Source organism: Zonotrichia leucophrys, chromosome 2 (assembly GCF_028769735.1).
Source record: "Zonotrichia leucophrys gambelii isolate GWCS_2022_RI chromosome 2, RI_Zleu_2.0, whole genome shotgun sequence".
NCBI classification, from domain to species: Eukaryota; Metazoa; Chordata; class Aves; order Passeriformes; family Passerellidae; genus Zonotrichia; species Zonotrichia leucophrys.
The window spans coordinates 82,380,172-82,392,484 of NC_088171.1; the positions used below are offsets into that span (position 1 = coordinate 82,380,172).

At 40.3% G+C, this 12,313-nt stretch overlaps 1 protein-coding gene across 1 annotated transcript in view; it reads right to left on the reverse strand.

Moving 5' to 3' along the window:
- The window catches only part of ADCY2 (adenylate cyclase 2), a 203,728-nt gene that overhangs the window by 126,682 nt on the left and 64,733 nt on the right, over positions 1-12,313 (reverse strand). The gene's annotated exons all lie outside the window — the stretch shown is intronic.

Here is a 12,313-nt window from a genome sequence, read left to right on the forward strand (position 1 = left end):
GTCTTTTCCAGTGTAAGAGTTTGGGGGATGCAAACAGATGACAGGTTTGAAACAAGCAAAAGATGGCTCTTCTTGCAACACAGGTGAGCTGATGAACTCTCCATCACAGGAAGCTGATAAGCAGGATGAACTATACTGAAGAGTTAAAAAAAACCCCACATAAATTAAATTTTTTTAAAGGCCCAGCTAGGTCAGAAAAAGAAGCAAAAGCAGGTTTGTAAGAAAGAATAATAAGAAAAAAATAAGCAAAATGGATTTTAAACCAAGGTGGAGGGAAGTAGAAAGACACAAATCTTGAGAGAAAGCTTCCAGCAATTTACAAGGAGAAATTTGAATTTGGAAAACTAAAATAAAATGGCAGACTTCACAGAATCATTGAAGGTTACAGTTGGAAGGGACCACAATAGGTTATCTGGCCCAAACTCTCTGTTCAAGCAAGGTCATCCTAGAGCACATAGCACAGGATTGTGTCCAGATGCTTCTTGAATATCACCAGACTTCTGACTTTTGCTAGTTTATAGTCAATGCTAACCAGAGGCTGACACTTTCAGAGCTATCAGCATGATGGCAAACGGTTCTAGTTTTCAGGAAGGCAAGACCTATTTAAGGGAAGTGCAAAAGAAGCCAATTTAACTGCACGCATCGCAACTGCAAAAATGCATTGTAGACAGAGGAGAATCACTTGAAGCTTTTAAGTCCAACTCTTGCCCTACCTCTCAGCTCCTCAGTTCTCTGAGATACACCCATTATGCTTCATATCAAATCATCCAAACTGAGCCTAGCATGAATGAGAATCTCAGCACCACTACCTTGTTTGAGCTGTTCTAACAAACTAAATAACAGGTAATATAAATTTCTAATAAAAACATAAGGAACTGTGTCAGGTATTTCAGGAATAGAAAGAGCATTCATTACTCTAAATCCCTTTTCACAAGATATATTCAATCTTTCTCAAAAATTTATAACAACCTTTCTGGCTTGACTCCAACACTCTGAGCTCACCTCTGCTCTGTATCCTTATATTTCTTTCAGTGACATTGAAGAGGGAAAAAATGTGCTTTGCCACCTGAATGCTCAATGTCTCTCCAGGGACAGCACTGCCTGCTTAGACAGTTTGCATCAGGAAACCTTTCCCTTCTCTCTGTACCCTCAGAGCACCTGCCTGCAGCAATCCTTCACTGCCAGGTCTCATACCAGTTCAGTAATTATGGAGCAGCATTGCCACACTTATTCCTCTTTAACTCTGATACTATTGTGATTGCCTGAAACTCTGACGCTGATCAGCAAATATATAGTGAAAAACCCACTACCTCACCATGCAATAATAAATATGCCTGTGACTCCCAGAAGGAGATATGAAAGTTTAATGTTTTCTCATGATGACCATGGCTTATGGATTCAGGGCTTATCACATCCATGTGTGAATATGAAGGGAAGGGATGCCCAGAGTAGAAACTGTCCATGTGTTATTCACTGTGAAGATATTAAAGTCAAATCTTCATCAATCTCACCAAGAAAACCACTTCCTAGGCAAAAGTCATAATGCTGTTTATGAACATATGGAATTACATTTGAAAATATGTGGCTCTGGTTTATGCTGGAGGTTTCTGACTCTGGTAGTCTGACAGAGGCAAAGCTGCTGCTGCTGCTGCAGCACCATATCCATCCAGTCTCAACTACATACAGTGCATTTATACACATTTATACACAAACCAATAGCCAACCACACAGATCAATGCAGACTGAAAAACACAAGATCAATGCAATACTTGAGCAAACACAAGCCACACCAACATCCTGGTCCTGCTCCCCTCTCTGGCTGACCAGGATGAAAGCAATTTAACACAGAATACATACATATAGAGACATTATAGATCCCTTCAGGAACCGGCCACAGATCTGTTCAATAGTCAGCCCATCATCTTCCATCTTCCAACTGCACAAACAAATCAGTCTCTGGTCTGGCTTGGGCTCCCTGCTTCTTCCAGCAGTCAAGCCACACGGCCCCCAACCTCTCCAGTATCCAACCCAGGCTCATGGCCTCGTCTCCCACTCACCAGTAGTGGGGCCTGACCAGTGATCACACGTGCTGATACACACTCCCAAAATACACCTGCAGCTGCCCCAGGCCTTGAGCCTCTCTGGCCCACAGCCCCCAAAGTACCAGAGAGTACTGAGACCTCTCCATTCTCTCCAGCTGCTCCACTGCAACACCTGGGAGGGACCCTGTGACACAAGGAGTCCATTCTGGGGTCTCCCCACACACACAGGCCCATGCACACAGAATGGAGGTTGAGAAGAAGACAGGAAAAACAGTGTGGGTAGACAGGACAGGGCATGGCCAGATAAGAGTACCCACCACAGCCTCTTAACACACGGTCAGCTTCTTTTATTGCCTTGTTCATCTATTCTCCCAGATTTGTTCCTCCTCCAAACCACTATGATCTCTCCTCTTCCACACTCTGGTTCCTCTCCTAAACATCCCATCCTAAGTCAGCTGAGTGTCCAACTTGCTCTGATTAGGTTATTGGAGTTCCTCTGTCACTATTTCCCTGCCCCTTCATATTTTTGCAGATTATCTTTTAATTTAACATTGAAGTAACAGCTGATCCTGTCTAAGAGTCAGTGGAGTTTAGAAAGCACAATGGATGTCAGCCAAAGGCTGAGACAAGGAAAACATCCAAAATATCCAAATCCACTGTGTAGAGACACATTTTTTCCAGACAGGACCAGCTGGCTGCAGCTGCAATGATTATCCCAGTAGTAATACGAGCAGGATTGGAGTCACTGCTGAGGCTGCTCCAGCAGGACTAAAACGGCTCTTCAGCACACCTTCTGCTGCCTGTGGTCTCCTCCTCTCAGAGGAGGGAAAGGGGCAGAAATTTGCCACTCAAGACTCATCAGTATCAGTCTCTCATTCAAGACCTGCACCAGGCAATTGAAATGCAGAGCTGGGTTTAACACTGACTGTGCTTAGGTAAAAAAGGGTTGCAGAGTGGGATCTTTATTTGTACTCTGTTCTAACCTTAACTCTAAGGTTCTAAACTTAAAGGTTACTGACAAAGCCCAGGACTGGCAGCACAGGTATGTCCAGGGAGGATACAGAACATGATTTAAAAGGTTACTGCTTGATCCCCCACTGTCCCAGGCAGGAAAGCTCTGCCTATGTGCAGCTCCCAGATTTGACTCAAGAATATTTTTTGCAAATGCAGTTCAACAGAAGCTGAAATAATGCAGTTGAGAGAAAATAACTAGATAATGATTTCAGGGACTATGTGTGCACCATGTGAAAGAGATTCTGAAGTGACGCAGTCAATACCAATAAGAGTAGAATGGGAATCATCTCTGCATTCAGAGATTATTGGTGCAGCATCAATCAACTGAACTGAGGTTAGAAAGTTCCAAATATCCAAGGAAAACATTTACTGTCTAAATGACTGGATAGCAGAAAAATAACTGTATCATTGTGGATGACTGAACAGCAAATAAAGCAAAATGTTAGAGCAAATAACAGAGAACATTATTAAGGTGCCTCATTACCCACCTTTCAACTTTTCAGTATTCTACTCCTCCTATTTATCAGCATTTATGCTTTTGTTACCATTTTTGCACAGATAATTTAATGTTTCTTCTCTGTCCCCTCCTTTTTGCTGTACTTTCTTTTTTATTGTGGCCATTTCAAGACTTTTTGAATTGCTATCCTATGCTTATTTTATTAAAAAAGAAGGGGAAAGAGGGAAGGAGGAAGGCAAAATAAGCCCTAAGGATTTTAACCAACCTGACTGCATTTGATGTTATGAACTAAATTAAACATGATAAATGAGTGGATCTAAATAATCTGTTAGGGCAAAAGAACTGGGGTTGGAATGCCACCACTTTGCTGCCCTGCTGGACCCTGAGGACAGCGTCACTACAGCAACAGCCTCTCCGGGTGTCACACAGGGAGAACTCCATCTCCTCTCTCTGCTCCTGCCCGCTGGCCTGTGTGAGTTGGCTGGAGCAGGCAGACCACCTGGGAGCATTGCTCCTTGTCACCATGTCACTATTTGTCCTGTTCTTTCCAGAGGCCAAATTTTAATGACTCACTCCACAGCCCAAGCAGTGTGCGTCTGTGCATACAGAGGTCAGCAGCAGTCAGCGCTCAGAGAGCATCAGCAAAACCCCAGCTGACTTCCATCAGAAGCTAACACTCTATCTCATCACCTACATACCAGAGGAAACAGGATAATTGCACACCTCATATTTGCATTCAGAGCGTGAAGCTCTCTCACACAAGCTGCTGCAAACCTCCTCAAATAATCCCAACAGTTTTAGTAAAAGTACATATGTGAGTAAATGCTCATCGGGACACAGTCTTTTCCTGTCTGAAAATAACCTGAGCAGGATCTCATGTCTGCATGTCTAGGGGCAAAGTGTAGCAAATAAAACTAGTAAATAGGACAGACAAACCTGCTGTAGTTAACCTGAAGAAATGTTACTGTGGCAGAGAGGCTACGAAACTAGGACCATAAAATGTGAGAGAGTATTCAAGACAAAGAAGATTGTTTAAGCAGCCATTAGAAATCTTTTAAATGAAAAATTTTCTTCGCAGCAAAGCTTGATATATCTCTTTGGAGCAAAACTCAGTTTTGGCTTCTAAAACATAAAAGTGTGCCTGTGTTGAAGAACTCAAAATCTCATGCTTCAGAATCTGACCTACTCATTTGCATTCATCAATGTTGCAATAAATTTCCCCAGTTTAAAACTGACCTAATGAACTTTCAAGTCCTTCTTTTCATCCTCTTCTGCAGCAGCACATAGTGGCAACAACTGTTTGAACAAGAGGCACTGGGATCTTGAGTAGCTAGTATTTTGCATGCATCAAAAGCAAAACATCTGCTGGAATCATTTAGGGTGGTTTTTCTCCTTTAGCGTGTTTGTTTCCTGTCCTGCTGAGTCTTCCATCAATGATGGCCTATCAGCCTTAGCTTGGGGCATCCACCAGCATTTGAATCTTCTGCAGATATATGCTATTTCAGCATTGGTAAGTCTTAATTATTTGCTAAAAGACTAAAGGGTTAAGGATTAACCGTGCTATTGTATATCCAAAGACATGGAAGCTGGCCTAAGGTTCAGAGGCAGACAGATCTCTGCACAGCTTTGTCTTTTCAGAGTAGCATAAGTGTTTTCACACAGCCTGAATTCCCAAAGCCTGTGGACCTGAGCTAACCTGGGACAGAGACAGCTTGCTTACTTCAGACCTGTGTTCTTGCGGCTTCTGAGCTGATAGACTGCCATACATCTGGGAGAAAATATATCCTCAAAGGAACAAAGAAAGCAAAACTGCAAATAGATTCATGAACATAACTTTATGTCTGATAAACTACAGCCTTTGCTGTTTGCACACTGCTGCAATCAAGGCTGTAACTCATAGCCCCACTCAGAAACAGGTAGGAGCTAGCAGAGTCCAGGCAGGTGACCTTTGCAGCAAATATGCAGCATACAGTCTTTAGTATACCCAGAACCAGTTCTAAACTGATGGAAGATAAACATAATTTATTACACGCAACTAGAGAGAGGCACAGGAGAGACATGATTTCTTCTCAGGCCCACAAATGACAAATGATGATGCCACTCACAGGGTGTGTAGGAATACATATACCTTGAGAGGGGGAAGAATATGCAGTGCAATTTCCAAAGGTGCAATCCCTGTGAAGAATTAGGAATTGAAGGATTCACAGAATCATAGATTCATCAAGGCTGGAAGAGAAATACAAGATCATCCAGTCCAACTGGCAGTCCACTCAGCACTACCACTGTAGCCCTAATCCACTAAACAATATCACCCAGCACCAGATCCAGGTTTACTTCAAGGTTTACAGGCGATGTCCTCCAGCTGTACCTCTGCTGTTAAGCCAAAGTGGAAGGCAGTTCTGAATTCCCTGATCATTGCTTCTGTATAGCTGATACCTTGCTCACTAGCACCATTTTGATCTGGGCAAAGCAGTATTTTCCCAGAGCCTTGGCATGTCTTAGAGGACAGAATATGTCAGGAGTGTTTTGTAAGAAGCTGACACCTGACCACCGTGTTTGGGGAAGGAAAAGGGGAGGGAGTTTAGGCAGGTAAACAAAAGCCATGCTACCAGCTCCAGGGTCAGGAACAGCTCCCCTTTTACCAGTAGCACAGCTGTAGCTGCTAAGAAAAAAACCCACAACATGGCAGAAGTTTACCTCCTTTGCTCCTGGCTTCCACACACTTATCTGGGAGCATGAACTGATTCCATCACAGGACCTACAAGATGGGCACTTGGAGGCTGCAGTTCAGGCAGTTGTGCAGCCAACACATGGGGAAGTGTGCTGAGGGAAACAAGGGCTACTCAGGGACTTGTACGAACATGCACTGACATTTGCACAGGAGTGCAAATTTTGGAAGATGATTGGAAGAGGAATACTTCTACTTAGCACTGATGGATGGCAGGGGCTCCAATGCAGGCACCTACAAAGAGATGGGGTCTTGGACCACTGCAAGCGGGATTCTGACTCACCAAAGTCTTCTCTACACAACAACAGGTGTTTGTGCTCCTGATCCATATTTTATGCTGCACTAGAAGTGGCTGACAGGATGAGGAAATGCATTCACATACTGATAGTGAAAGCTATTTTTCTTCTACAGAATTCTTCCAAATGATATGTAGAGCTATGCGGTAATTCTTTGAGTACATGAAATGACAAAGCATCATGCCTAGAGTGAGTATCATTCACAGAATTAAATGTTCCAGCTGCAATAAGAAAAGAACTAACTCACAATAAATTTAACAAAAAATACCAATCTGTAAAAGTACTACGTAACTGAAAAGGCTGGCCAGCATCTGTGAAAATGGAAGGAATCAGCAAAACTAACTCAGATGAAGAAACTAAGATTCTTTAACCAAGAAAAATTATCTGGATGGACAGAATTACAAAATTCTGAATTTAGGGGTTTAATTAATTTATATTTTTGAAAATTAAAACTTGCTACAAGAAATTGTCATTTTTAGAACACGAAAAGCTAAAGTAGTATGAAAGTGATAAACAAATATTCACTGCTGATATAAATATTAATGTAAATAAAGTTAACACAAATGTCAATCTAATCCTTTCAGTAAAGCTTAAGAATAAATGCTAACTAGAGGTATTTGAGAACTCACGCAGATATTTCCAAGACTTAAAAAAAAAAAAAAAGAAGCATTTATCATTTATCTTCTGTACTTTGATGATTTTCTACACATCTCACCAGGACTACTTTCTATGCATTTCTTAGATGCTGACTTTGGGCTGCAGGTAAAAGGTGCTTTTGAAAACCCACGCGGCCACCTGCACACGATTTCATTTCACAATACAATGCTGAACCTTCCATCATACTAAGTATTACAGATCTTCCCTTTACAGCCTCAGGGACTTTTTGGAAGACATTCATGTTCTGTGTTTATGTTTAAATACTCTGAAATGCAATTATACATTCTCCTACGTATCTATACTCTTGTAGGCAAGTGGCCTCTTCATAAGCACATCCAAACTGTACAGATTATCTTAAAGAATGAGTGAAACACAAAGTACATCTGCTGATGGTGAAAATTAGTTAAAAATCCACAGCAGATGGCCTTTCAATATCTGCCTAGATAAAGTATAAAATCAAGAATAAAAAAAAGTGCAATAATGAAAAATACGCCTGCTGCATTGTGCGATGCAGGACAGAGCCTTGCAGGCTCCCAGCTGCCTCACAATGTGCTGAGCCAGACTGCTGCTGGGGTGGGGAGGGCAGAGGGGAAAAGGCACGAGGTACAGGACAGTGGCAGCTGCTGCTACAAGGAGTACAAGGAATACAGCCTCCCTCCTTCCATGGCAGTCACTGCCCTCCACACCTGCAGCAGGAACAACAGCGATTCACCTCGTGAAACCGAGCAGCAGAAAGCAGGAGTTGCTTAAGTTGCTTTACCTTCACAAATAACCCTTCCTCATTTCCTTCAAAGTAAAGGTATTCAAGGAAAAAGGATAAATTCAGCCCCCAGTAAGAGCATTTTGACATTCAGACTGAATGAAGTTCCTATGTGCTTTCAACTTTCATTGTGCAGCTTTACAGCCTCAGGGGTTGCACAGCACTGGATGTACTTAAAGACATGGGCTTCTTTCCCAGACTTTTTTAATAAACATGATTTTTTCTTGCACTGTGTGATAACAGCATAAACCAATTTCTACTCTATTTCTGAGCCCTAGAGCTGTACATTTTCTTCTTTTATAAGCCAATGAATACTGGTGCTTTTTATTTTTCTCCTGTGCCAGTCTATTACATAAAACAGCTTTTGAAAATATCCTCACCTCTTAAATTTACTAAGTTAACAGATTAGTTTAAATCAGTGTTCTAAACAAAAGGTACATGCCTTTTACATGATATATTGCAAAACCTTTTGTTTAGAACACTGATTTAAGTGTTGTAAGGCACTTAGAACTAAGTTTTTCAGTTTTCTAAACTGAAAAAGGCATATATTGCTAAGATGAAAACCAAAGTTGTCCATCTTTGAAAATGATGCTACACTTCTGATGATGAACTTTTGGTATAATTTATTTCAAGATGTGTAGTGATGAAGAAATTGATAATTTTTTTAAATAAAGCTAATTCCCTTTTTCAGTTCACTCTTGTTTGGTTTATTTGTTGGTTTTTTTTCCTGAATAGGCCATAGCCATTGATTTTTAATTATGTAAGAGTAGTTTATCTGATGACAAATACACATCTTGTGGCTGAAGCTGTGGAATTTCCCAATACAAACATTTCTGAAAATAAATTTTTCATTTAGCATTTGTTTTTCTTCCATCCCAACAGAATATTATCTTAAGGCTATGAGATCACACAAACAAAGACTTTCATAAAAGTTGTTACAAATTATTTCCTTTTGCTGTATGCATTCCCGAACACAGTCCAAAGCCAATATGAAGTTGAATGTATGCACACATGCATTCTGCCTAGCTATAATTTTGTGCCTTTAAAAGTGACTCCTTTTACAGGGCTGCAAGAAGCCACCAAAAAAAATCCTCTAAGGTAAAAAACACTACTTTAGAAATAAAAAAACGTAAAAAGGGAGTTCGTAGTGATTTAGCCAAGGTTTGGAAAACACTTAGACACAGCTCATGAAAAATGATTACAAGAGCACCAATATTGCTTACTGAGAAAGTAAAACTAAAAGACTAAAATAAAAAATCAGACTCCTCACATAAATCATAGGGGAAAAGAAAAATGGAAGCTTATAGGATGTTTAATTATTTTGGTTACCTCTTTTTTTTAACAGATTAAGAACAAAAGTACCTCTAATGATAGTATCAAGCCTATTTTAGAGATCAGACTAGCTGACTATCTGATAACAGAACAGGAAAAACATAAGTATTTGATTACAATCTGTTCTGGTTTGGGGGAAAACAGGTTATGTGTTTATAGGAAGAGATGGCAGTTAAATACTTTCCATTCCAGGAATAACTGAAAGGGATGTTAAAGTTGTGAAAGTCTTCTGAGCCAAATGCCTTTACAGCAGAATTAGAGTCCTGTTCTCTTAGAGCAGTCCTGGAGCACACAGAACAACATCCTCTGCTTGGCAGCAGGATTCTCACCTGGAAAGAGGGGGCAGAGTCCCAGATTCCAAACCGTGTGCCTTGTAAGGGTTAGGATTAAAACTTTCAACAGAAAAAAAAACCCCAAAACATACATACACAGTCATTTTTTTCATAAACTGCGGCTGTAACACAGGAGTCTTTTTCCCCCCTTCCCGGCAGAGATGCCGCAGCTGTGCACGGAATTCCCCACAGGAGCGTGCGGGGAGGCTGAGCCGGGTGTTTCACTGTGGAGTTTGTGTCTCGCTGTGCTGCTGGGCATAGCAGCACACTGACCCCTTTGTACCCCTGGCCCCTCTTAGAGCCGGTCCCCATTAGCATTTGGCACGGCTGCAGCTGCTCCTGGCACGCTCCTCCGAAGGCAAATGCCCACGCTGCAAGAAAGATGTTGACGAAGCACAAGTGAGGACTCAAAGAACAACTGTGAAAGTGATGGAAGGCTTAGGTAGCGCAAAAGTAGGCAACTCGTTTATTTTACTGACAAAAAGGTTATGAGGCAAATTCACGATAGTCTACAAGCACTCCCATGGAAGGAACAGAAATTGGATCCTCTTGGGTCTGTCAGCCCAGCGGCCAGAAAAATGAGATCCAGAAGCTGCATGACAAGGCTAGACTAATTCCTAGTACTAAAGAAGAACAGAATTCTAACAGTGGCGCTCAACAGCCATGGAAAAAATATGAAGGCTTGTGGAAGTGCATCTCCATCATTCCCGAAGTTTAAACCAAGGTGTGTTCCCTCTCCTCAAGAGACATGTAGGTCAAACAGAGACTACCTCATGCAACCAGCACAGTCTGTTGAAGAATCCTTCTTAACCCAGCAGGAGGCTTGGTCTCAGTATCTGTAATTGCAACAAACCCTGGATCAAGAGCATCCTAAGCTTTGCAGCTTTAAGGAAGCCACTTTTTTGATGTAAAATCTTACAGAGGATAACAAAGGAATGACAAAACCAGTGAGATAGGCTCTGTCAAATTTCAAAATGAGTGGATGCTTCAGGGCATCGATTTTTCTCTCTCATACACTGAAGGTATGATTAACTTTTAAAGTGCTATGGGATGCCAATCAGTCACTGAAAGATGCTGAGAAACTGAAGAAGGTCCACCAAAGACCTATCAAACACATTATAAGGCAGGAGAACCTGACATAAGAAGAGTGAAAGAATGGTTGTTCAGTCAAGAGAAAGCTCAGAGAAGATACAATGGAAGTCTCGAAACATAGGAAGCAATTATAAGGGAGACACAGGTATTCTCTACTGAAGGATGCTTGTTACATATACAAGATATAAATATATATATAAGATACAATATATATACAAGATATATATACTATAATGTCCTATATGAACTTAAGGTACATCATTGACAAATGGTATTTCTCTTTTTAGTGCCATCAGTATCTCTGGCCTAAGCCCTTATTTGTCCTCTCGATTTTCAAAACAGACACTTTTTGCTTACACTCCAAAGTATAAACAATAGTAATCTAAAAATGTACACAGGGCAAATGAAATGGAATTAGGGAGCATCATTCAGTTCTTCCCACAAATTCGCAAGAATGCAGTGCACTCGGTACCTCCAATAACTGCCAAGCTATTCATAACACTTAGCATATTTTACAAAGGCAGAATAGAAGACTAGGAACAACACAGAAACTAAATATTCTTAACACATTTACAAACAGTGGAAAGGCTGCCACTCTTTCTGAATGAAACAGGAAGTTAAAGAAGAGATGAAAAACAAATAGTTTTGCTTCACAGACTATGATTCATTTGTTTTGATTCTGTAGAGGTGATGTGTCTAAAAATACAACATCTTCTGAAAGTATTCTTTTCGATATACCAAATGTTAATGGTCTAGAGAGGCAAGAAAAACAAATATTTTTTGCAAACGGCAACTTTAACCCAAAACAATTTGAGAGGAGTGGCAAACATTAATACTGCTTTAGCAGTGTATTGATGCCCAGAATAAAAGCCATAGGTTAACAAAAAACTGAAGAGGAATATTCTCCCTGATTTTTTCCACTCCAAATATCAATAACTGTATTACTGAATTATTTAAATACTATATATTAACTGCAGATGACCACAGTTATTGCTTAATATACAGCACAACTTCACAATCTTCACAACAAGACACTCAACTAATCCAAATCAGGAAGAGAAAAGCATTAATTTCTTGCTCATAATTTAAAATTGCTACAGAGAGTTACATCTCAGAACACATGTTGTTCTCCAAACTTCAATTTCAGTGTTCCATAGAACACATTCCTGAAGCCATAACTGGAAATAAAATGTATTTTCCTGAAAAACAAATCACAAGGCAGGACATTTGTGTAAAAGCACTTTGAGGCATAGTGTTTCTCAAAGAAAGCCATAAGTATCTCAAAAGGTAAGTCAAAACTACTATTTGCTTTGTTCTTAATGCTACTTATAATAAATAGTATAACGTCTGTCTTTCTTGTTCTATTAGTATGTTTATAAAAATGTGTTTACTTTAAAGATTCAGTATCATTTTGATGCACAAGTTAAAATAAATCTGTTTCCTTAACAAGGCATAACTATACTAAAAAACCAAACACATCTTTGTTTTTCAGAATGAAATCCTGTTTTCCTTAACAAATACACATTTCTATCAATGTCTGCTGGGACCATCACAGCACTACAACTAAAACTGTAATAATTCACCATTTAAATATCTTCTATAA